We start from the raw sequence: 27,463 nt of genomic DNA on the forward strand, positions 1-27,463 counted from the left end.
TTAGATAGAGATAGAAGAATAAATCAACAAGGTACGGATATGAGAAAATAATTGGTAAGGATTACCCAATCACAAACCAAATATCTACGGGAAGAAATACTAGCGTTACATGAATTCCCACCTATGAAACTCCCGAAACTTTCTGGTTATGCAATCAGGTGTTGGGGATACAAGGGAATCATAATATCTCACCCAAAACTAGCAAATCCTACATCCAGCTGTATCCATCCTTCAACACATAACCAAGAAACCCTCGGAAATCATTTACCTCAACCTTCGAAAAGCATCCGTTATATGAGTTATGGCGATACTCCCGAACTCCCGCCCCGGTACTGGGTGGCGTCGAGGTTATCTCACCAACAACTGCATAAAGGAGATTTTCGATGTTGGCGAACTTAGGTATTCCAGAATTGCAACGATAAAATTGTGACGACAACACCTCGGAGCTCAACTCCCTGGGACACTGCCACAACCCCTAAATTTCAGGAGGCACCAAGAACATTGTTCTCGTCACAAAACCATCGGAACGATTCCAAGATACCCGCGTGATCCTAAAAAAAATTAGTGAAATTTGAGAAGAGAAGAGTCAAAACTCTACGTCAGGAGGCCTCACCAGAGCGACGAAGGGACTGAGGAGTAAAAAGAATCCTACTCTCCGATATATAATCCTGTAAGACTCAAAACATTTTTTTCTAGACTCAACAACGGCAGCGATTCGATCAAGCAGGGGGCTCCTAAGTCGGGGAAGGCTCTGATTACCAACTTGTAACACCCACGATGCGGCTATATCTCCCACGTGTCGGAGCACGACTTAGAGGCATAACCGCATAGTAGGCATGTCGCAAGAGGGGTAATCTTTACACATCCCATGTACTGAATAAGAAAGGGATAAAGAGTTGGCTTATAATCGCCACTTCACACAATACATAAATATAGCAATACATCATCCAGAATACAATCAAGGTCTGACTATGGAACCGACATAAATAAAGACAACCCCAAATTCATAGATCCCCAATCGCCCCAACTGGGCTCCTCTACTGATCGTCTGGAAAGGAAACATAGTAACGTCTTGAATCCTCGTCGAACTCCCACTTGAGTTTGTTCGCGTCCCCTGCACTAGCACCATCGGCACCTGCATCTGGTTTTGGAAGTAATCAGTGAGTCACGGGGACTCAGAAATCTCACACCCTCGCGATCAAGACTATTTAAGCTTATGGGTAGGAAAAGGTAGTGGGGTGGATCTGCAGCAAGCACTAGCATGTATGGTGGCTAACTTACGCAAAAGAGAGAGAGAAGAGAAGCAAAGCACGGTTGAGAAGCTATAAAGATCAAGAAGTGACCCAGAAACTACTTACGTTCAAGCATAACACGAGACCGTGTTCTCTTCCCGGACTCCGCCGAAAAGAGACCATCACAACTACACACGCAGTTGATTCATTTTAATTAAGTTAAGTGTCAAGTTTTCTACAACCGGATAATAACAAATTCCCATCTGCCCCTAACCGCCGGCACGGCTTTCGAAAGTTCAAAACCCTGCAGGGGTGTCCCAACTTAGCCCATCACAAGCTCTCACGGTCAACGAAGGATATTCCTTCTAGCGGGAAGTCCCGATCAGTCTCGGAATCCCGGCTACAAGACATTTTGACAATGGTAAAACAAGACCAGCAAAGCCGCCCGATGTGCCGACAAATCCCGATAGGAGTCGCATGTATCTCATTCTCAGGGCACACCGGATAGGTCAAGCTGCGAGTAAAACCAAACCTCAAGTTTCCCCGAGGTGGCCCCACAGGTTGCCCGTTTCTGACCAACACTCAGAGGAGCACTTGCCCGGGGGGGTTTAAAATAAAGATGACCCTTGAGTCTGCAGAACCCAAGGGAAGGTATATGGTGGTAGGTAGGAAAATGGTAAAAACAAGGTTGGTCCTTGCTGCGGGAGTTCTATTCAAAACAAGCTGTCAAGGGGTTCCCATAACACCCAACCGCGTAAGGAACGCAAAATCAAGGAACATAACACCGGTATGACGGAAACTAGGGCGGCAAGAGTGGAACAAAACACCGGGCATAAGGCCGAGCCTTCCACCATTTACCAAGTACATAGATGCATTAAAGTAAACAAGATATAATAATGATATCCCAACAATATCCATGTTCCAACAAGGAACAAACTCCATCTTCACCTGCAACTAGCAACGCTATAAGAGGGGCTGAGCAAAGCGGTAACATAGCCAAGCAACGGTTTGCAGGGAAAGGTGGGTTAGAGGATTGACATGGCAATATGGAAGGCATGATATAGCAAGTGGTAGGTATTGCGGCATAGCAAAAGAGCAAGCAACTAGCAAGCAAAGATAGAAGTGATTTCGAGGGTATGGTCATCTTGCCTGCAAATTTCTCCGAGTTGACGAAAGCTTGATCCTCGTAAGCATACTCAACGGGTTCCTTGATCATGTGCTCATCTCCCGGCTCTACCCAAAGCAAGAACACAAACAAAAGGACCAACAATCAATCACGGTGCAATGTGCAAGCAACATCATGCAAAACATGGCATGGCATGCGGGATGTGATATGCAATGCATATGCGTGCTTCGGAAAGGAAAGATTGAACCAGGCATCAACTTGTTAAACCAAGTGTGCCGCTGGAAATATGAGTTGATTTCGGTCGAAATCGATATAAAGATCACCGGAATGGGATGCACGGTTTGCAAATGGCAAGCAAAACAGTAATGGCACAATTCTGCGATTAACAGCACGATGCCATCTAAAATGCAACAAGAAACTAAGCTAATGCACTCCAACATAGCAACAAAGCACATGGAAGTGATCTACTAAAGATGCTTGACAAAAGATGAACACTGATCTACAGCTAAAACACACAATAGAAGGTTCAAACAAGCATGGCAAAATTGCAAAAGATATCAGCTTCACAGACTGAGTGAAAATACTAACATGTCAGGAATTAACATCAGGAAGCAATGTTTAGAGCAACATAACAACATGCTACGGGAACAGAACATAGCAATACAAGGCATGGCATGAATCTACTCAAAGCATAGAACAAAAGTCCCTTACAGACCATAAGCCAAAAAGGATCAGAAGATATGATGGCACCCATGTAAACATAGCAAGTTTCGTTAACAGATTCAGACTTAGCAGAAAACTGGTCATAGCTACTTTGCATGCTTGTGCTAGTCACCACAATGATCACAAAAATACATGGCATACACCCCTGTAAACATGGCATGGCATAGCCCAAAACACATGTAGAGCTCATGACCATATGCAGCACACAATAAATGTAGCAAAAATGACAAATGCTCATACTCTGCTAAGAATCAGCATATAACATTTTATAGCACTCTTGCATCAGTCATTTGGGAATCAAGATGGACTCAAAAAGCATGGCACAATGGAACAAAAAGAAGAGCACATCATGATGAACATTTTGATATATCATGCTTGCAAAACGGAGCTATGGTGACAGAGTTATGGCATGTTGAACAGGGCTTGAAAATAACAAAGAAGAAGACTTAGGCAAAATTTCAACCTCCAGATCTAGGGTTGACTTTGGCACGCGAACCGAGGCAGGGTCTGGATCTCTCGCCGGAGATGTGGGACGTGCTGGAGTAGACGGGGAGCTCGCCGGCGAGGTCGTGGTCGGGCGGTTCCGGCCGCGGCTCGCCGGATCCGACCGGTCACTTGCGAAGGGCGGCGGCGCGGGACGACCGGAGCCGGGTGGCTGGGAGCTCGACGCGGCGGTGGGGAGGCTCGACAAGGGTCGGCGGCGGCCGGAGTAGTCAGCGGCGAGGAGAGGAGGCGCGAGGCGGCGGCGGGCTGAGCGCTCGGGCGGCGGCGGGCGGAACGGGCCACGGGCGCCGGAGGCGGGCCCGGCAGGCTTCGGCGGGGAAGTGGGCGTGACGCGACTTGGCACTCCCTGATTGGCCTTGCGGCGACGGGCGGACGCGTCCGGCGGACGCAGACATGTCCGACGACGCGGTAGGAGCGGGGCTAGGGTTTTAGACCCGAAAATTGGATGGGGAGGACATATTTATAGGTAGGAGGAGTTTGGAGAGTCCAAATGAGGTGCGGATTTCGGCCACATGATCGTGATCGAATGGATGAGAGGATGGAGGGGGTTTGGATGGGTTATTGGGCCACTTTAGAGAGGTGTTGGGCTGCAACACACACGAGGCCTTTAAGGTTCCCCGGTTAACCGTTGGAGTATCAAACGGACTCCAAATGGCACGAACCTTGACAGGCGGTCTACCGGTGGTGTACCAAGGCCGCTTGGAAAATCTCGGTCCATTCCGAGAATGTTTAACACCCGCACACGAAAAGAGACAAAAGGGGGCGCCGGAGGACATAGGAGTGCCGGTTTGCAAAACGGACAACGGGGAAAATGCTCGGATGCATGATACGAACACGTATGCAAATGCGATGCACATGATGACATGATATGAAATGCATGACATGGACAAAATGCAAAACGGAGGCAAAACCCAACCACGAGGGAATCTCATAACTTAGAGCCGGGAACGGCAGAGTCGGAATTACAAATATGGTAAGTTACATCCGGGGCGTTACAACGATTAAGTTGATTCTTTTTGTAGATGATTAATAGATAAATTCCTCACGTCCAGAAATTTATTTTTGAATTTTTGGGGTTACAGAAGTATTCGAAACCTACAGATTACTGCAGATTGTTCTGTTTTTGACAGATTCTGTTTTTCGCGTGTTGTTTGCTTATTTTGATGAATCTATGTCTAGTATCGAAGGTTATGAACCGTAGAGAAGTTGGAATACAGTAGTTTTAACACCAATATAAATAAAGAATGAGTTCATTACAGTACCTTAAGTGGTGGTTTGTTTTCTTATACTAACGGAGCTCATGAGATTTTCTGTTTAAGTTTTGTGTTGTGAAGTTTTCAAGTTTTCAGTAAAGATTTGATGGATTATGGAATAAGGAGTGGCAAGAGCCTAAGATTGGGATGCCCAAGGCACCCCAAGGTAAAATTCAAGGAAAACCAAAAGCCTAAGCTTGGGGATACCCCGGATGGCATCCCCTCTTTCGTCTTCTTCTATCGGTAACTTTACTTGAGGCTATATTTTTATTCACCACATGATATGTGTTTTGCTTGGAGAATCTTGTATGATTTGAGCCTTTTATTTTTAGTTTACCACAATCATCCTTGCTGTACACACCTTTTGGGAGATACACACATGAATTTGAATTTGTTAGAATACTCTATGTGCTTCACTTATATCTTTTGAGCTAGATAATTTTGCTCTAGTGCTTCACTTATATCTTTTAGAGCACGGTGGTGGTTTTATTTTATAGATATTATTGATCTCTCATGCTTCAGTTATATCATTTTGAGAGTCCCTTAGAACAGCATGGTAATTTTCTTTGGTTATGAAACTAGTCCTAATATGTTAGGCATCCAAGATGGGTATGATAAAAACTATCATAGAAAGTGCATTGAATACTATGAGAAGTTTGATACTTGATAATTGTTTTGAGATATAAAGGTGGTGATATTAGAGTGTTCTAGTTGAGTAATTGTGAATTTGAGAAATACTTGTGTTGAAGTTTGCAAGTCCCGTAGCATGCACGTATGGTAACCGTTGTGTAACAAATTTGAAACATGAGGTGTTCTTTGATTATATTCCTTACGAGTAGTGGTCCGCGACGAGCGATGGTCTTTTCCTACCAATCTATCCCCCTAGGAGCATGCGCGTAGTGCTTGGTTTTTGATGACTTGTAGATTTTTTCAATAAGCATGTGAGTTCTTTATGACTAATGTTGATTCCATGGATTATATTCACTCTCACCTTCCATCATTGCTAGCCTCTTCGGTACGGTGCATTGCCCTTTCTCACCTTGAGAGTTGGTGCAAACTTCGCGGGTGCATCCAAACCCCGTGATATGATACACTCTATCACACATAAACCTCCCTATATCTTCGTCAAAACAGCCACCATACCTGCCTATTATGGCATTTCCATAGCCATTCCGAGATATATTGCCATGCAACTTTCAACCGTTTCATTTATGACACGCTTCATCATTGTCATATTGCTTTGCATGATCATGTAGTTGACATCATATTTGTGGCAAAGCCACCATGCATAATTTATCATATATGTCACTCTTGATTCATTGTCCTTCCCGGTACATCGCCAGAGGCATTCATATAGAGTCATATTTTGTTCTAATATCGAGTTGTAATCATTGAGTTGTAAATAAATAGATGTGTGATGATCATCATTAATAGAGTATTGTCCCAAATAAAAAAGAGAAAGGCAAAAAAAGGGAAGGCCCCCAAAAAAGAGAAATAAAAGGGGCAATGTTACTATCCTTTTTTCCACACTTGTGCTTCCAAGTAGCACCATGATCTTTATGATAGAGAGTCTCTTGTTTTGTCACTTTCATGTACTAGTGGGAATTTTTCATTATAGAACTTCGCTTGTATATTCCAACAATGGGCTTCCTCAAATGCCCTAGGTCTTCGTGAGCAAGCAAGTTGGATGCACACCCACTTAGTTTCTTTTTTTGAGCTTTCATACATTTATAGCTCTAGTGCATCCGTTGCATGCCAATCCCTACTCCTTGCATTGACATCAATTGTTGGGCATCTCCCTAGCCCGTTGATTAGCCTCGTCGATGTGAGACTTTCTCCTTTTTTGTCTTCTTGAAAGTGCAACTATCCCTAGGTGGTTTTGGTAATTCCTAACAACATATAGATCATTGAGCTAATACTATTTGAAAGTAAATATTTCAGGAGAGCTCAATGATTGGCATGGCATGGATTAGAAAGTGGACCCCTCAAAATGCTAAGGACAAAAGATTGGCTCAAGCCCAAAGCACAAGACTCTATATTTTACTTTTAGTGAACCAAGATCACATTGAGTCCGTAGGAAAAGCCAATACTATTGAAAGGGGATGAGGTGTTGCTTAATGAGTTACTTGCTCAAAATGCTTAGTGATATGCTCCAAAAACCCTCAACTACTTTCTCATATCCACATATGTCCCAAACCAAGAGTCAAACTCGGCCCCACCGAAATCTTCAATCCGGCGCCACTGAGTTCTCTTGACATAGCCACTGCCGCAAAACCCTAGTCACTTCGGCCTCACCGATAGGGATCTCGGTCTCACCGAGATGGAATTGCAAACTCTCCGTTTCCCTTCGTAACGTTTCGGTCTAACCGAGATGAGCGATCGGTCCAACCGAGATTGCAATGCAAACTCTCTATTTCCCTTTCGTAACGTTTCGGTCTAACCGAGATGAGCGAATCGGTCCCATCGAGTTTGCCTGACCAACTCTCTATTTGTCTATTACCAAAATTGGTCCCACCGAGTTTTAGTAATCAGTCTAACCGAGATTACATTATGCCCTAACCCTAATGGAATTGGTCCCACCGAGTTGACATGTCTGTCCCACCGAAATGCCTAACGGTCACATTATAAACCAAATCGGTTTGACCGAGTCTTATGATTCGGTCCCACCGAGTTTGGTGATTTTTGTGTAATGGTTAGATTTTGTGTGGAGGCTATATATACCCCTCCACCCACTCTTCATTCGAGGAGAGAGCCATCAGAAATTCCTACACTTCCAACATAGATTTTCTGAGAGAGAACCACCTACACTTGTGTTGAGGTCAAGATATTCCATTCCAACCACATAAATATTGATCTCTAGCCTTTCTCAAGTTTCTTTCCACTCAAATTATCTTTCTACCAAATCCAATCCTATGAGAGAGAGTTGAGTGTTGGGGAGACTATCATTTGAAGCACAAGAGCAAGGAGTTCATCATCAACACACCATCTATTACCTTTTGGAGAGTGGTGTCTCCTAGATTGGTTAGGTGTCACTTGGGAGCCTCCATCAAGATTGTGGAGTTGAACCAAGGAGTTTGTACGGGAAAGGACATCCCCTACTTCGTGAAGATCTACCCTAGTGAGGCAAGTCCTTCGTGGGCGATGGCCAATGGTGGGATAGACAATGTTGCTTCTTTGTGGACCCTTCATGGGTGGAGCCCTCTGTGGACTCGCGCAACCGTTACCCTTCATGGGTTGAAGTCTCCATCAACGTGGATGTACGATAGCACCACCTATTGGAACCATGCCAAAAATCTCTGTGTCTACATTCCGTTTGCTCCCTCCAAACTCCTCTCGTTACCTTTATATGCAGTTGTTTTACATTCTGCTACTATACTCTTAGAATTGCATCTGTAGGTTGATTACTTCTTTGTGCTAAATTCCTAAAATCTGCCAAGACTTAAAAGTGGGAAAAGTCTAGATTTTTATTTGGTCAAGTAGTCTAATCACCCTCCTCTAGACATACTTTCGATCCTACAAGTGGTATCAGAGCTTTGGTCTCCATTTGCCTTGATTTCCATAACTTTTGGTGATCATAGCCTTGGTTTCACAACGTAGGAGAGTATGGCGTCTAGTGAGGGAAATTACCATCGTAGAGGTCCTTACTTTGATGGTACTAATTTTTCTAGTTGGAAGCATAAGATGAAAATATATATTCTTGGACATAACCCCGCCATTTGGTCTATTGTGTGTATTGGCTTGCAAGGTGAATTCTTTGATGGGAGAGAACCGAACCGTGAAGCTAGCGCGGAAGAGTTGAAGATGCTGCAATACAATGCTCAAGCTTGTGATATTCTCTTCAACGGATTGTGCCCCGAAGAATTCAAAAAAATCAGCCGTCTTGAGAATGCAAAGGAAATTTGGGATACTTTGATTGATATGCACAAAGGTACCGACTCCGTCAAGGGATCCAAATTGGATGTGCTTCAAGGTCAACTTGACAAGTTCAAAATGAAGGATGGTGAAGGTGTCGCTGAAATGTACTCTAGGCTTGCTCTCATCACAAATGAAATTGTCGGCTTAGGAAGTGAAGAGATGACCGATAGGTTCATCATCAAGAATATCCTAAGAGCCTTGGTTGGAAAATATGATACCGTATGCACATTGATCCAAATGATGCCCAATTACAAAGATCTCAAGCCAACAAAAGTCATTGGAAGGATTGTTGCTCATGAGATGTCACTCAAGGATAAGGAAGAGCTTCACAATAAGTCTAGTGGTGCTTACAAAGCCTCATGTGATAGTCCCACATCATCAAGTGAGAAACAAACCTTCAACGAAGAATTGAGCCTAATGGTGAAGAACTTCAATAGGTTTTACAAGAGTAGAAGCAAGGAAAGAAGTTCCAAGTCAAGGTCCTACAATGACAAAAGATCTTCTCGTTGTGAGCAAAATTGCTACAATTGTGGAAGACCCAGACACTATTCCAATGAGTGTATGGCTCCCTACAAAAGAAGAGAAGATTCTCCTAAAAGAAGAAGTAGAAGAGAAGAATCACCACCAAGAGAGAGAAGGAGTAGAGATGAACGTTATGAATGAAGAACACCACGGAGAAGCAAGGATTCGGGAAGGAAGGACAAGTCATCAAAGAGCTACACAAGACGAAGACATCAAGCTCATATGGGTGAATGGGTATACGGCTCCGACTCCGGCGATCACTCCAAGAGAAGTTATCACTCCGACTCCGAATATACTCAAGATGAAGGTATTGCCGGTCTAGCACTTGTGTCAACCAACTCCTGCGACATATTTGACTCACCAAATGAAGGGATTGGAAGATGCTTCTTGGCTAAAGGCCCAAAGGTATCACACCCCGAGTATGTTGATTTCAATAGTGATGAAGATGATTTGCTAGGTGATGATGATTTACTTGTTGACAACTCTAGTTATGAACACTATGATGAACTTGCTATTAATCATGCTAATCAAGATAAAACGAATGACAATGATAAGAAGGAGATTGAGAGTCTAACTAAAGAACTAAACACTCTTAAGTTAGCTCATGAAACTACCTTGGAAGATCATCGAGAACTTTTAAAGACTCATGAAAAGCTACATTTTGAAAAGCTCAATCTTGAGCAAGAACATGAGTTCTTAAAAGGAATCAGTGATGATCTTCGCAAGAAAAGTTCTTACATTGCCAAGCGTTTACTCTTGTCTACTTACGTGCCACAAGTTAAATCTGGCAATAAGAACAAGAAAGATTCTTCTTCTAGTAGTAACAACAATCATGCTAAATCCAAAGTTGTTGCTTCTAGTAGTTCTCTTGATTCCACTAATGATTCTCTTAGACAAGTTACACTTGAGCAAGAAAATAGCTTATTGAAGGGAATTATAGAGAAAGGTGTTTACAAGAGCCTTGCCGGAAGTAAGCAATTTGAGGAAATTGTACGCAAGCAAGGAAGGCACCGGAAGAATCAAGGTGTTGGTTTTGAATGAAAGTTCAATGCCAATGGAGTTGAGTGGGAAGAAGATCAATACCCCAAGACGAATTTTGTTCCTCAACAAGAGAAGTATGATCCTACTTCTTTCCAAGGAACTCAAGCTCAAGATGATCTTCCACCACAAGACCACAAGCTAAAAGGCAAGGACAAGCTTCAAGAGGAGATTGATGCATTTGAAGAAGCACCTAAGGCCTTGGTCAAGTGGGTTCCTAAGATGGTGTGGATCCCTAAAGTACTTCATAAAGTACAACTACAACTCCAAGGATTCCCATCAAGATGGTGTGGATCCCTAAGAAGAAGAACTAGAGAGTTCTTGAGGGTGACTCCGCCAACATACTTCACTCTTATTATCTTGGCAAGGACAAGTTCAAACAACTTCCATATCTTGCACTAGTTCAAGGAGTCACAAACCCTCTTGTTGGTAAGACAAGGGACAAGGTAACCTAATGCTTTCATGGACATCATCCTATGTGAACATCACTCTATGTCTATGGATATCCTTGTTTGTTCCTTATGGGACTAACCCGTGTAGGTATTGAAAGTGCAACTCACTCCAAAAGATTGCTTAGAATGATCTACATCAACATTGAGCATCTACATCTTAAACACCTACATGAAGTCATCATCGACAAAATCCAAGGTTAGTTCATCCCTCCTAGGGGGGATATCACATCTAGGGGGAGCTTTACTCTAATCAATTGAGCTAAAGCAACTCTAATGATGTGAGAACAACAATGCTTTATGTAAAAGTGGCAACCCCACTTGTGCTTAAACGATGAGTATGACATATGATCAAATGTTCTCATTTGACTCCTAAGTCAATATACTCATATATAGATGACCTAGTCATCGCCAAATTGCTTGATAGATGCTAGAGTGATTGTGAATGCTTTGTCACATATTTCATTTGTCATTTTATTGTGTGAGCATGTTGGATGCATATTTTACTCATTCGAGGACATCCATTTGTTGCTTTGATTGTTTGGCTTTTTTCTCTTTTGCCAAATGGATGGACGAGAATGCCTAAGAACATCCTCTAGCTATCTATGCTTTTCTCGTCTCAAACTCTATTCATGCTACATCACAAAGTTTGATCAAGTCATATTCGAACCACTTTGTGTGAGGAGCACTCGGAGTCCCCGATTCGTCATAGACTTAAACTTCCAAGACCTCTTTGTGAATCTCGGTATGACCGAGTCATCCTTTTCGGTCACACCGAGATCACTAAGTTGATCTAGGTTTTAAATCTCGGTGCAACCGATTTGAACTGTTCGGTCACACTGAGTTGCAGCAACCGCTTGCGATTCTTAATCTCTTGCCACCGAGTTGTTCCACTCGGTCACACCGACAGGGTCGGGATATATAAACCCACGGGTGAGATTTTGGAAATTTCTTCAAAACCTCTCAGCCCGCGCGTGTCCTGCTCTGCCGCCTTGGGTCTCCGGATCGTCCTCTCACCACCAGTGACCTCCCGCTGCTGGTTTCCATCACCGTCAATGGATTTCTGCCCCTCCATTGCCGCCGTAGCGAACTCCGCCGAATTAGGGTATGAGTTCAATCTTTTGTGCTATTCCTTTAACTCCGATTCATATCACATTACTTTTCCATGTTCATGACCATGTATGCATTCAATCTATCCACTGAAAACATCCTCTAGATTAGATTGGATTTGAAAATTTAGGGTTAGGTCTCTGCCGAACTCATCTCGGACCGACCGAATTGTAGAAATCGGTCTCACCGATTTGGCTTAGGCCATTGTAGTTGCACTGTTGGTCTGACCGAAAAATGCAAATCGGTGTGACCGAGTTCGATTCTTTGTGAAACCCTAGCAGTCTCGGTGCCATTGAACTATGACTCGGTCTGATCGAGTTCACTAGTTTAGGTTCCAAAAGCTGCTTCGGTGTCACCGAGTTTACAAATCGGTAGCTTCAAAATGCTTTCTGTGAAGAACTAAAACTAAGTTTTTGAGTCATCCTTTTTGCAAAAACTCTACACTTTGTGATGCTCATCCACTCTACCTCGTCTATATCCATTCACAGGGTTTACTGTCAGTAAGTTTGCAGAGATGTCTGACCAGAGCGACAGCCAGAACAAGTCAGAGGAACAGGTGCAATTGAGTGAGGGCACTAGTCCCTCTAGCACTTCTGATGATGGCAACAGGAGAACACCAAGGAACTTGCCCAAAGTAGCCACCAAGACAAGGAAGAAGAAAACCTCAGATTCTGAAGACGAGGATTATGTGGCTGTTGAGGAGGAAGTCAGCTCCAAGAAGAAGGTGCTGAAGAAGGAGTACGGCACAGTTGCATCAACTAAGCCTGGCTTGCACAAGAAGGCCCCTGCCAAGAGGGTGCCAACTTTAAAGGTGAGAGCCTCAACTGCTGAAACCTCCAAGCCAACAGAAGATGTTGTTGGAGAAGGAAAGAAAAGGAAGGAAAGGGTCAAGAAGACCACTGCCAGAGTGCTTGGTAGATCATCCATCATGAGAGATCCAGAAGAAGAGGAGGAAGAAGAGGATGCTGCACCAGCTCCCAAGTCTTAGAAGCTTATGGGAGATGCAATTAAGTCAGGGGATACTCCATCTAATCCCAAATCTGCTCCCAAGGCTGCTGCTCAGAAACCCCCAAAGCCCAAGAGGAACACCAGGAGTATACCTGCTGAGGAGAAGAACAAGGCCCCAGTGCCTGAAGCTGAAGAAGAGGAAGATGATTCTCTTGTTTTCAGGAAGTTGAAGCCCAAAATTCCGGACCACAATGTTGCTCATCCAGTCGCTGAGGACATGCACATCAGGAAAGATGCATGACTAAGATTGTGGAGATAGTCTGATCCCTATGCTGTTAGGAGGAGGACTGTAGTTGACTACAGGTTCCATACAAAGGAACAACAAGACTTCTATGAGACAATTTTTCTTGACAAGAAGCCCATTGTATGTGACATGAAATGGATCGATTGGGAATACATCCAGGAAAATGAAGATCACTTCCTTGGAGTGTATGACAGCTTTAAGGCTTGTGGAGTAGATGAATTCGTTGGACAAAAGCTCATCAAATGGAATGATGAGTTGATCTTGCAGTTTTACTCCACTGCCCACTTCTATCCAGATGGGAGGATAGTATGGATGTCTGGGGGTACCAGGTACCAGTCCACAGACAAAGACTGGTCCAAGCTAATCAATGCCCCCGAAGAACATGAAGATGACTTGGATGTGTATGCCACCAAGAAGAAAGACCACAACTCAATGGCGAACATGTACAAAGAGATCCCTGATAAGGCTTTGGAAACTCACAAGCTTGGATCCGTGCATTTCTTGTTGTTTGGTATGCCTACCATCAACTAAATATTAAGGCACACATTGCTACCCATGTCAGGAGATCACAAGATGATCAGAGGACACTCCATCAACATGCTGCAAATTTTTGATGTTCCCAGAAGTTCAAAGTTATGAGATTGATTGTAGAAACGATCAAGAGGACTGCTGCTGATCAAAAGAGGAGTTGTGGGTATGCTCCACATATTCAGGAGCTCATCAATTCTAAGATGGGCACGGGAACTTATTTGCTGGACAAGGAGTATCTACCCCTACATCCCGAGTTTGAAGACAACACTGTTGTGATGAATGAGGAGGAACCATCATCAGCTCAAGTCTAGGAGAAGAGAGCCGGGCTGAGAAAGCTGCCCAGATGCCAAGTGTGGAAGAGGCATCTCGAGTCTTCCTAAAAAGCAAGCAAGATCAGTTAGGCTATCTGATTCAAGCTACACTGAGGATTGAGAAGGGCTTGGCCACCCTGACTCAGAATCAGCAGAGCCTGGAGAGTATTGTCGAGACAAAATTCTATGATCTTGATCTGAAGGTGACTGAGATTCAGACTGCAGTTGAGCAGCTTCAGGAGGAAGCAGAGGAGAGGAGAGGAAAGGCAACTACTGATGCTTTTCAGCGTGTGCCACGAGGTCCAAGGTCTGCTGCAGTGCCAGTTTCAGATGCTAGAGCTTCAGTGTCAGCACCAGCAGCTACAACTCTAGTGCCACCTCCAGCACCCACTCCCTCAGCTCCAATTACATCATTGGAAGCCTTCGTCCTTGGAGTTTTTTTCACTAGTAGAAAAAGGGTCAAATGTGAAGCACATTAGTGTCGGTTTGAATTTGAGCCGGCACTAATGTGTCCATTAGTGTTCATTAGTACTGGTTCGTGGCGAACCTTTAGCACCGGTTCGTGCCACAAACCAGTACTAAAGTGAGTGGTGGCAGGATGTTGTCAGTCCGGGGCCCCTCCAGCACCTTTAGTACCGGGTCGTATCACAAACCGGTACTAAAGGTTGTCCTACATACACCCTTCGTCCACCCGAGCTCGCTCTGTTCTTCCCCTTTCCCCTCTCCTCTCTGTTCTTTCCCTCTCCCTCTCAAGCTCATCACACATTTTGCCCAAAATTTGTCAAGATTTGAAGGCCCCCATCCATTCAAATGATCACAAAGTTTAGCAACTTTGTCCTTTCATCTCTCATTGCTAGATTAGCTCGTGCAATGCTATATATAGTGATTGATTTTTGAGTTTAGTAATTTGGGAGGAATTATATATATGTGCTAGTATTTGATTTATATGCAATTTGAGGTCAAAAATAACACTTAGTTTGCATATGTAGGTGTGGTTTACTTAGTGCCTTCTAAATATCCGTCGTCACCACCGTCGATCGCCCGCAACGTCCCGTCGCCGGCACCACCTTGTGGTGAGCCTCTTGTTCATGAATTTTTTATATAAAAAAATGATGTTTGTGTGATTTGGATATATAGTTACTCGTATAATTATCTTACCCATATGTTATTTGTTATACATAGTGCCATGGTTTTGATATCCGTCCCCATCGGCCCTCGTCCGGGTTATGATTCGGATGTGGTATATTCTCTTTTAAAACTATTTGTTGCATTTCGTGTTTATGAAAAATTATGCCCATCAAGTTGACATAGATATTTGTATGTAGGAGGTAGTTGAACCGGAAATTCCAACCGACCCTATTGTTGAGAGGTTAAATTTAGTTGAAAGAGAAAACGAGGATTTGAAGGAAAAATTGAAAAGAATTGAGGGGGAGAAGATGGAATTGGAGTTGCATGTTGCCGATGTCGTCGTTGATCACAAGATTACGATGGAGAAAATGCGCTTGAAGATTAGAAAGATTAGAAAATATGCCATTCATAGTGAGGCTTGGTATCATTATGCTGTTGGATCAATTGTTACCTTAGTTGCGATCTTGATCGCATTTGTTGTTGCATTTAAATTCTTTAGCTGGAGAGTTATTTGTTTGTTGCATTTAAGTGTTGTATGAACTTTATGTATGAACTTTATGTATTGTATTAATTTGGTGTTTTCGGTGCTGTGTATTGAAGATGAGCCGGCAATGGATGTATGATGACCGATGCTCTCCCGAGTTCATTAATGGCATGCATACTGTTCTGCTTGCAGCTGAGGCAAACAAGCGGGCGGATGGTTTTATGCCTTATCCATGTGCTGGCTGTAAGAATGGTCACAATTACTCTACGTCAAGAACCATTCACGTCCACCTGTTTGAGTCCGGTTTCATGCCCCACTATAATGTTTGGACCAAGCACGGAGAAAGAGGGGTTATGATGGAAGACAATGAAGAAGAAGAGGACGGCGACAGCTATCCTGGCCATGGGTTCCCTTAATACGATGATACAACAATGAGGGAAGAAGCTGAGCCGATAATGCGGGAAGAAGCTGAAGAAGAGGCATCAGATGAGCCCGTTGATGATCTAGGTCGGGCCATTGCCGATGCAAAGAGAAACTGCGCAAGTGATTTGGAGAAGAAGAAGTTGCAGCGCATGTTAGAGGATCACAAAAAATTGTTGTACCCGAATTGCGTAGGTGACAAGAAAAAGCTGGGCACCACACTGGAATTGCTGCAATGGAAGGCAGAGAATGGTGTATCTAACAAGGGATTTGGAAAGTTGCTACTAATGATAAAGAATATGATTCCAAAGGACAACGAATTGCCCGAGAGTACGTACAAAGCAAAGAAGGCTGTCTGCCCTCTAGGGTTAGAGGTGCAGAAGATACATGCATGCCCTAATGATTGCATCCTCTACCGCGGTGAGTACGAGGATTTGAACGCTTGCCCGGTATGCGGTGCATTGCGCTATAAGATCAGCCGCGATGACCCTGGTGATGTCGAGGGCGAGCGCCCCAGGAAGAAGATTCCTACCAAGGTGATGTGGTATGCTCCTATAATACCACAGTTGAAACGTTTGTTCCAAAACAAAGAGCATGCCAAGGCGATGCTATGGCACAGATAAGACCGTAAGAAAGACGGAAAGCTGAGAGTACCCGTTGACGGGTCGCAGTGGAGAAAAATCGAGAGAAAGTACGGGAAGTAGTTTGCAGATGACGCAAGGAACGTATGGTTTGGTCTAAGCGCAGATGGCATTAATCCTTTTGGGGAGCAGAGCAGCAACCATAGCACCTGGCCTGTGACTCTATGTTTGTATAACCTTCCTCCTTGGTTATGCATGAAGCGGAAGTTCATTATGATGCTAGTGCTCATCCAAGGCCCTAAGCAACCCGGCAACGATATTGATGTGTACCTAAGGCCATTAGTTGAAGAACTCTTACAACTGTGGAATGGAACAGGTGTACGTGCGTGGGATGAGCACATGGGGGAAGAATTTTACCTAAAGGCATTCCTGTTTGTGACCATCAATGATTGGCTTGCTCTCAGTAACCTTTCAGGACAGACAAACAAGGGATACCGCGCATGCACGCGTTGTTTGGACGATACCAATAGTATATATTTGGCTAATTGTAAGAAGAATGTGTACCTGGGACATCGTCGAGTTCTTCCGAGCAGGCATTCCGTAAGAAAGAAAGGTAAGCATTTCGAAGGTGAGGCGGATCACCGGACGAAGCCTCGCCACCGTACTGGAAAGAATCGGCGTGACCTAGAGGTCCACTCTGCAATCGGCGTGATGCACATGACAAAGAATCTTTGCGTGACCCTGCTTGGCTTCTTGGGTGTGTATGGGAAGACAAATGATACACCTGAGGCACGGGAGGACCAGCAACATATGCACGGAAAAGATGGCATACATCAGGGTCATGCCAGCTACGCTCTTACCAAAGAAGAGAAGGAAATCTTTTTTGAATGTCTGCTCAGTATTAAGGTACTGTCTGGCTTCTCGTCGAATATAAAGGGAATAATAAACATGGCAGAGAAAAATTTCCAAAACCTAAAGTCTCATGACTGCCACGTGATTATGATGCAACTGCTTCCGGTTGCATTGAGGGGGCTTCTACCAGAAAACGTTCGATTAGCCATTGTGAAGCTATGTGCATTCCTCAATGCAATCTCTCAGAAGGTAATCGATCCAGAAATCATACCAAGGTTAGAGAATGATTTGGTGCAATGTCTTGTCAGTTTCGAGTTGGTGTTCCCACCATCCTTCTTCAACATCATGACGCATGTCCTAGTTCACCTATGCGAAGAGATTAACGTTTTGGGTCCTGTATTTCTACACAATATGTTCCCCTTTGCTAGGTTCATGGGAGTCTTAAAGAAATATGTTCATAACCGTGTTAGGCCAGAAGAAAGCATCTCCAAGGGCCATGAAAATGAGGAGGTCATTGAGTTTTGTATTGACTTTATTCTTGACCTTAAGCCGATTGGTGTTCCTGAATCGCGGCATAAGGGCAGACTGGATGGAAAAGGCATGCTAGGAGGGGATCAAATAATATGTATGGACGGACATTCTCTAACTGAAGCACACTACACAGTTCTACAGAATTCCGCCTTGGTGGCTCCGTATATGGACGAACACAAGAATTTTCTATGCCCCAAACACCCGGAGTAGTCTGATGACTGGATTACATGTGAACAAACCAGGAGTTTCGCCGGCTGGTTGAAGACACGTACCATGCATGACGCCTCTATTGAAGATGACCTGTACTCGCTATCCCTGTTACCATCTTCGAATATAATGACTTTCAAAGGGTACGAGATAAATGGTAATACATTTTACATGATCGCCCAAGATAAGAAGAGCACCAACCAAAAGAGTGGTGTCCGCTTTGATGCAACAACCAAGACGGGGAAGGAAACATAATATGGTTACATAGAGGAGATATGGGAACTTGACTATGGACGTGGTTTGAAGGTCCCTTTGTTTCGGTGCAAATGGGTCAATATGACACGAGGCGGGGTAATGGAAGACCGGCAGTATGGAATGACAACAGTGGATCTCAACAATCTTGCGTATGCAGACGAACCATTCGTCCTAGCTAATGATGTGGCACAGGTTTTCTATGTGAAGGATATGTCTACCAAGCCGAGAAAAAGAAAAGATAAGGAAGCGAATGCATCATACGACGAGCCAAAGCGCCACATAGTTCTTTCTGGGAAAAGAAACATCATGGGAGTGGATGACAAGACAAACATGTCAGAAGATTATGAAAAGTTTGATGAAATTGCTCCATTCACAGTGAATATTGACCCAAGCATCCAGTTAAATGATGAAGATTTTCCATGGCTACGGCGCAAAGGGACACACGCGAAGAAAAAGTTTCACACCCAAAGATCTGGGATGTGATCGGCTTCACTATCATCACTTTCTTCTGTGTTTCACACCCAGGAGGGAATCTCTTTAATAGTTAGGGTACTTATGTGTTTTGGCATTTGAAACGCAAAGAAATTTTATGTGCAAACAAATTCCTTCATGCATTTACTAATTTTTTCAGCTAAATGACCCTGAAATTGAAAAGCATTTCAAATGAACTTAGAAAAGGTTGAAAGTTGGCATGGTATCATAATTTCACCCACATAGCATGTGCAAAAAAGTAGAGAGGGTTACCGCAAAAATTAGATGCACTTCGTGTACAAAATGGAGAATCTCTTTCGAAGTATCAGGGTTTCTACCGAAAACTCATCCGTTACAAAGGCATTCCATTTTTTAAATAACCTAAGCATTACCAGATTGAATATAATGATAAAACACACTAATATTAAACATAAGAAAAAAGAATCACTGAAAAATCTATTTTCAAAATTAAGTTATTCACAAACTAGTGATTCACACAAATTTCAAATAATTAAAAATTTAAACTATTCAAATTTGTAAACTACCGACACTAACAGAAAGTTTGTAATTTTTTGTACCTAAAGAAAAAATATTCATAAAGAAACTCTAAATATAGCAAAAACCAACTCAAAAATAAATGAAACAAAAATAAATAAAGCAAGAAAAAATAAAGCAAAAAAGCCCGCCTACTGCGCCACAACGGCCTGCATACGACTAGAAACCCAACCTGTTGTTGGGACAGGATGCAGGCCCTCAAAGGCCTAGTAGGCCCATAGGGCAGCACAGAACATTTAGGCCCAGTAGGCTTGCTTTGGAGAGGAGCTCGAGAGAGCTACCGCACTGGGGCTTATAAACCAGTGCGGACGCCCCTCGGCTAGCGAGGTGGGACTAAACATGACGCACCGCACCTGCGCCAGCGCACCCCCTTTAGTACCGGGTGATGGCTCGAACCAGTACTAAAGGGGGGGTCTTTAGTACCGGTTGGAGCCAGCACCCGGTACTAAAGGGGTGCCGTTCCCGCCGCTTGGCCTGGCCAAAACAGACCTTTAGTACCGGTTGGTGGCTTCAACCGGTACTAAAGGTTGTTCTATATAAGAAAACTCTTCAAATATTTGTCAGTTTCTCATCTCTCCCTCTGCTTCTTTCTCCTCTGCCCCGTCGCCACCGCCCCTCGCCGCCGCCCCTCGTCGCCGTCCTCGTCGCCGTCCCCGTCGCCGCGCCGCGCCCCGTCGCCACGCCCCGCCCTTTCCTCCCGTCGTCCCCGCCCGGCCCGTCCCCATCCCCGTCGTCACCGCCCGTCTCCGTCCCCGTCGCCGCCCCCCGTCGTCGCGCCTCGCCGGTGAGCTCCTGCCCCAGCCGCACACACACACACACACACTATGTTATAGAAATATTAGTTATATAGAAATGTTTTTTAGTTATAGAAATATTAGAAATGTTAGTTATATAGAAATGTTAGTTATATATAGAAATGTTAGTTATATAGAAATGTTTTTTAGTTGTAGAAATATTAGAAATGTTAGTTTTAGTTATAGAAGTATTAGAAATGTTAGTTTTAGTTATAAAATTTAGAATTTGCATATATGAAATCACAATGCATCATTTAAAAAATGTTACTTTACTTTTGCGGCACATAGTATTTGTTGTCGATGATGCCCGGGCCGCATCCTCGCCGTCGACCAGTTCGCGACGACATCATGCTTCAGAGGACCCATGTCCGGGACTGGGCTCCGCCGGGCTGGCACTGGGAGGTGCTACCTTCAGGGGCGCGACGCTTGGTGAGGAACCCGGCCCCGGGTCCTGTCGTCAACCCTGATCTCCTTTGGTGGCGTTCGTGTGGTCCACTTTTGGTGCGGAGGGAGCCGGCCCCGCCGGAGGTGGTACGTCGTCGTGTCAGGGAGGAGGACTAGCACGTCCATCGCTACATGGCTGCTATGGACGTCAGGTTCTCCAATACCTGGCAGGTTCTTTGGGGAGATCACCCGAGCTATGATCCAGTGATGGTTCCTTCACTTTGGTTGTCCACCGCCTAGATTACTCTCTAGTATTCGATCTTTATTAGCTAGCTAGCTAGCTAGTGATGTATTCAATATATAATATTCGAGATTATATATATTATTCGAGACGATGTATTCAAGATTATATATATTATTCGAGACGACGTATTCGAGATTATATTCGATGATGCTTATTATGTACTATGATTGATTCAGTTTTTCCTTATTAATTGATTGCATCCATGCATTGTAATTTGAATATATTTCTTTTGGATTAGTTAAATAAAACCTATGGCGGACAATACCGGCAGAGAGGGAGAAGAGGCCCTGTTCAATATCATACGCAATCCTCGTGGGCCAGATGATGATCAGAATGAAGAAGATTATGACGGCTCTGAATATCTAAACAACACCGGGGAGGGTGATATGATATTCGATCGCGACGACTGAATTGATGAAGTCATCAACTATGAACATGATGAAGAAAATGTTGATCTTGAAGCAACAAAGACCGGCGAGGTATATTTATATAAGCAGGCATCTGGTGATCATCACATGTTTTAAATGACTTGAAGATATATATTAACGAATTGATCTTTCTTCTTTCAGCCATCCAGATTGGGCAAATCTTCAGGCAACAGGACAGTACGAGGCCCGAACAAAAAGTTGAAGGAGGGCGTAAAGTACAATATCGAGGCCATCAAACCTAATGGCGAACCATTAGCGCCTAAGAAGATTGCGGACAAGTTCATTCGTCAGTGCGGAGTTCTTGTGAAGGACCAACTCCTGATCTCCCTTCAAGAATGGAGAGAGCCAGCAAAGCCACGTCCAGATCTTACTTTTGTCGACTATAGACAAAAACTTCTGCTTTAGGAAATGTTCATGGAACATTTCACCCTACCAGATCATTTCATAGATGCAGATGTGGAGAAAGTCAAGGACACTGCTCTTAGGAAGATGGTGGTTGCATTCAACAACCACAAGAATCGTGTATGGGACCAGTGCGTCAAGGGAGGAAAGAAGACTCCAGTATTCAAGGGAACACTAGAGAAGCAAAGTGCTCATTGGGACGATTCCGTGAAATTCAAGGAATCGGAATTATCTAAGGAACGGTCGAGAATAAACAAGGCCAATGCCGCAAAAAGGGATAAGTTCCATAAATTGGGGCCAGGTGGCTACGCGGTGGGAAAGCCTAAGTGGGATAAGTCTGAGAAAGAGATGGAGGATGCAAGTGTCACTCCAGAAACATTAAGCTGGCCCCCCAGGTGCAGGACTTGGTTCTATGCGCATGGGGGGGAGTTGCACCCGAAGATAGGGAAAGTTTCGAAGAAGGCATGTCTGGACGGAGCCGAAGATAAGCTACTTGTTGCAATAGAAGAGGCTCGATCGGGGTGTTCGATCCCAACAAAGAGAACGATGAGCTTATGTGTGCCCTGGGAAATCCTGAACACCCGGGAAGAACACGAGGCAAGGACATTATTCCGTGGTATGAGGGGTTTTCGGACTGGAACGCCGACTACAGAAACCGTGCGAGAAAGAAGATTGTGGAGGAGAAGAAGAGGAAGATGGAGGAGGAGCAGAGGAAGCTGGACTATGAACGCCTTCAAGGCCTAGAATCAGGGCACGCGGACTTGGCAGTCAAATTCCAGCGGCAGCAGGAGCAGATCGACTCACTTAGCCAGCAAAGGGGGTCTCAGCAGCTGTAGCAGCTAGCGGATGATCCAGCATTGGATAGCACCATCCCATCCATGCCGAGAAGTAGCGTGGGTTCCGCCCCGGGCGACGCATTACTGGATAGCTACCAAGTGGATGACATCATGGAGAACACTAACTGCGAGCTACACTTCAAAATGAAGAACATATCCATGAAGGTGGCGGACGCCGTTGCTTTTACAAATCCCCCTGAGGCAACCTTCCATTGCAACCCGATTCCAGCAAGCTATGCTCGTGTCTTGGTTGATGAGGTGGTGGACCAATATTCGGGGCTAGAGCTTGACATTCCTAGAGGTGACGAGGAGCACACACTGGGAGAGGCCAACCATCGTATCATCCTATGGAGAAAGGATTGCATCATCTTTCGAAGGCCACCGACATCGCGTCATCCGACTCCTCGTTGAAGTCCGCCACCGAGTCAGCAGACTCCCGCTCCTCCAAGTCCACCAACGCGTCAGGCCACTCCTCCTCCAACTCCGGCACAGCTTCAGGCCACTCCTCCTCCTCCAAGTCCAGCGAAGCATAAGCCCACTCCTCCTCCAAGTCCGGCACAGCTTCAGGCCACTCCTCCTCCTCCAACTCAGCCACGTCAGCCGTCTTCGCCGCCTCAGCAATCACGGAAGAGAGCCGCCTCAGGTATGGTGCGTAGCGGTACAAGTCGAGGTAGTACTGGAGGTACAGGCGGAGGCAAGCGATTTCAATATGGTCCAAGCAGCCTCGCGCCTCTTCCGCAGAGGCCTTACGACAAGTCTGAGGAGGAAAACGCAGCCTTATCGAAGGCCAAGGTGGAAGCCCATTTTGCACCGAAACCGCCACCGCCGCCAAGGGAGAAAGTGCCTCAGGAAAAGATTGAACACTTCATTCGTATGGCTAGAGCACCAGCTCCCAAGCCTGTTGACACAGACTATGAGCACCACCTCAGGAAGTTAAATCGAGCACGTCTACAGAGAGAGGCGAGCTCGAGCTCGAGCAAATCAGCTGGCAAAAGGAGCGGTAAAACCGTTCCCCAGCTGGGAGAACAGGCGGTGCAATCAATCCCCCCGCTTGTTGTGCCAACAACACATGAGAGTATGCGTGCCCAATATTATTGTGGGCAAATCGTTAACGTTCCCTGGCTGGGCGATGTGGTAATAACCGAGGAGCATATTGAGCAGGCTAAAAGGCTCATGATCACTGTTGGAAAACTCCTCGATATCGAGCTCATGTCTCTGATTAGAGAGGAGGAAATAAAACGGAAATATGTCTGGCCAACATTTGGTCGAGCCAGACGAGGTCAAGAAGCTCCCAACGAGAACGTATGAATTGCATCAATGGTACATGGACATTACCAAGATTTCCAATCAAGAGTCCCACATGGTGAATGTCAAGAAGGATCATTACTACCATGAGAAAGTTGTGTCCATTGAGTATTCAGAACTATTTCAGTTATACAATCAAGACGCACTCGACAAATCTATCGTCAGTTTCTATTGTCTGTAAGTGATTTCTTTCTGTAATTTAAGTCTCAAGCTACCTGTAGTGATCATTTTGATCAATCATTACTTGTAATTATCCTCACTGTATTCTTTTCTGTGGTATTATGCAGGATGAAGATTTATGAAATAAAAAAGGGTGGGCGCTATGGCATTGGGTTCATTGACCCAAATACCATTAATGAATACACATGGAAATTAGATCCATATTATGAAAAAAGTGTAGAGGAAAGCATGCTAGAGTTCTTCAAGTGCCTCAATACCAATGAAGATATACTACTTCCTTACAACTTCGAGTGAGTCACACTATCTTGTACTACAAATTATGTTTTTGCCTACTAGCTAGCTACATGCTTTTGCTTACATATGCCCGCTTAATTAATACATGCAAACGTGTGTGCATGCAGATTTCACTAGATCTTGTTAATCATTAAAGTTGATGAAGGAACAGTTGAAATACTGGACTCGCTACTTAAAAAAGCAAGTGACTACACCATCTTGTTTGGGATAGTCAACAGGTAATTTCAATCATTATTAACTATATCTCGGCCTATTTAGTTCGTCATTTCCTGATATGAACTATTTAATAACCCCTTTATTCATTTACTTTGTCAGCGAGCAGGGCTTGGGAAAAGTTCATCAGCGTCACTCCAGGCCAATGGAATCAAAAGCTGAAATGGTATCGACCCAAGGTAAGTAATTAAGTAGTACTAGCTAGCTAGCTGCCATCTCTTTAATTATCATGCTTGATTAATTATTATCTGATCAAATTCCATTCCCGTAAAGGCCCTGAAGCAGGCGCCGGGGAATAATTTGTGTGCATACTACGTTTGCGAGAACATTCGCATGATGGCGTCTGAAAGGAGCAGATCTCAAAGACAGGAGTGGGTACGTTTGTCAGAACACTATTCACAATTTTTACACCATTATCGATATCTAGTCACACAACTAATACACATGCATATTGATCTCCTTAACACTTCAAAGAGGTGCAGGAGCATCTCCTAGCAGAGGACCGCATAGAAGCAATTCAAGAGGAAATAGTGGGATTTTTGCTCGACCAGGTCATAGATCCCAAAGGAGAATACTATTACCCGCTACCGCCCCCATGAACCACTTCCAATTGTCATCGTGCTCCGAAGGCACCAATTAGGATATAGCTAGCTAATTGTATATATATACATGTGTGTATATATGTGTGAATTAATTAATGGTGGTTGTGAGACATTCGATGATATATATATATATATATATATATATATATATATATATATATATATAGGGTCACGCTATTCGTCACCCTAGGTGAGGAATAGTTATTCTTCACCCCTCTCTATTTTACCATCAATGCACCGTAATTTTACGTTCCGTAAGTTTTGTCTTATTTCCGACGCAAAAAGGGACCGTAAGAAAATATATAATCGCCGTAAAAAATATTTTATGTTATGTAAAATTACAAACGTAAAAACATAGTCTAAAATACACATAAACTGTAAATTTTCTTGTCTTATGACCTATATTTTTATTTTTCTCATGTATAATTTTACGTAGTGAATCAATACGAATGTAACTATTTGAATTCGAAACGTAATTTAATTATGAAATGATCGTAAGATTACCTCGGGTGAAGAATAACTTATTATGCACCCTGGATGATGAATAGTAACACTATATATATTATATATGATCGGTTCTACTAGAAATTCTATTTATATATGCATAACGTGTACAATATGTAGTATTGTAAAATACCAGCAAACGAAAAAGAATTAAATGGAAAACACAAAATTAAATGAAAAAGAAATCATAAACCCAAAACCCCCCAACCTTTCAATACCGGTTGGTGTCACCAACCGGTACTAAAGGGCTCACTGCCCCCGGAGCTGCCTCGTGCCACATGGTTGCCCTTTAGCACCAGTTCATGCTGAACCGGTAATGAAGGGGGGGGGCCTTTAGTGCCCACACTTTAGTGTCGGTTAACGAACCGGCACTAAAGGGCCTTACGAACCGGTGCTATTGCCCGGTTCTGCACTAGTGTTTCTACACCACCTCCCGAAGACCAAGCCTGAGAGACGTATAGCACTATGCATTTTCAAACTTTTTGGTAACCTGTTGCCAAAGGAGGAGAAATATTTATAGATCATAGGCTTCGAGAGAGAGTGTCTTGCTTTCTATCTCTCTTGCTTTTGGATGAACTTGTTTATTGAGTGCTTGTGTGAGATACTTTATGTCCTTATGTCCTCGTGAGATACTTATGTGATCATGTGGTTGATCATATGCTACTTTAATGCTTGGTTAAATGATGCTATCTTTTATATCTCATATATGATCGTTCACTTTCTTGGTGATGATTGCATGCTTTTAATTTCTATCATTTTGAGTGCTCCACCAAGATGTATGTGACATGGAAGACTAACCCATGATCCTAATCGATTGTGCATTTGCATTCAAAATAAAATCTTAAATAATGCACAAATTTAGGGGGAGATCTTGCTTATCACATACTTCTCAAAGCAACAATGTATTTCAAATTTGTCGAAGCTTTGATCTATATGTTGTCATCAATTACCAAAAAGGGGGAGATTGAAAGTGCAACTATCCCTAGGTTGTTTTGGTAATTCCTAACAACATATAGCTCATTGAGCTAATGCTATTTGGAAGTAAATATTTCAGGAAAGTTCAGTGATTGGCATGGCATGGATTAGAAAGTGGACCCCTCAAAAAGCTAAGGACAAAAGATTGGCTCAAGCTCAAAGCACAAGACTCTACATTTTACTTTTAGTGATCCAAGATCACATTGAGTCCATAGGAAAAGCCAATACTATTAAAAGGAGATGAGGTGTTGCTTAATGAGTTACTTGCTCAAAATGCTTAGTGATATGCTCCAAAAACCCTCAACTACTTTCTCATATCCACATATGTCCCAAACCAAAAGTCAAACTCGTCCCCACCGAAATCTTCTATCCGGCTCCACCAAGTTCTCTTGACATAGCCACTGCCGCAAAACCCTAGTCACTTCGGTCTCACCGAGATGGGATTGCAAACTCTCTGTTTCCCTTCGTAACGTTTTGGTCTAACCGAGATGAGCGATCGATCCCACCAACATTGTAATGCAAACTCTTTGTTTCCCTTTTGTAACGTTTCGGTCTAACCGAGATGAGCGAATCAGTCCCACCGAGTTTGCCTGACCAACTCTTTGTTTGTCTATTACCAAAATCGGTCCCACCGAGTTTTAGTAATCGGTCTAACCGAGATTACATTATGCCCTAACCCTAATGGAATCGGTCCCACCGAGTTGAAATGTCGGTCCCACCGAAATGCCTAACGGTCACATTGTGAACCAAATCGGTTTGACCGAGTCTTATGATTTGGTCCCACCGAGTTTG

This window comes from Triticum urartu, chromosome 2A (genome assembly GCF_056163025.1).
Source record: "Triticum urartu cultivar PI428250 chromosome 2A, HENAU_Tu73, whole genome shotgun sequence".
Classification (NCBI taxonomy): domain Eukaryota; kingdom Viridiplantae; phylum Streptophyta; class Magnoliopsida; order Poales; family Poaceae; genus Triticum; species Triticum urartu.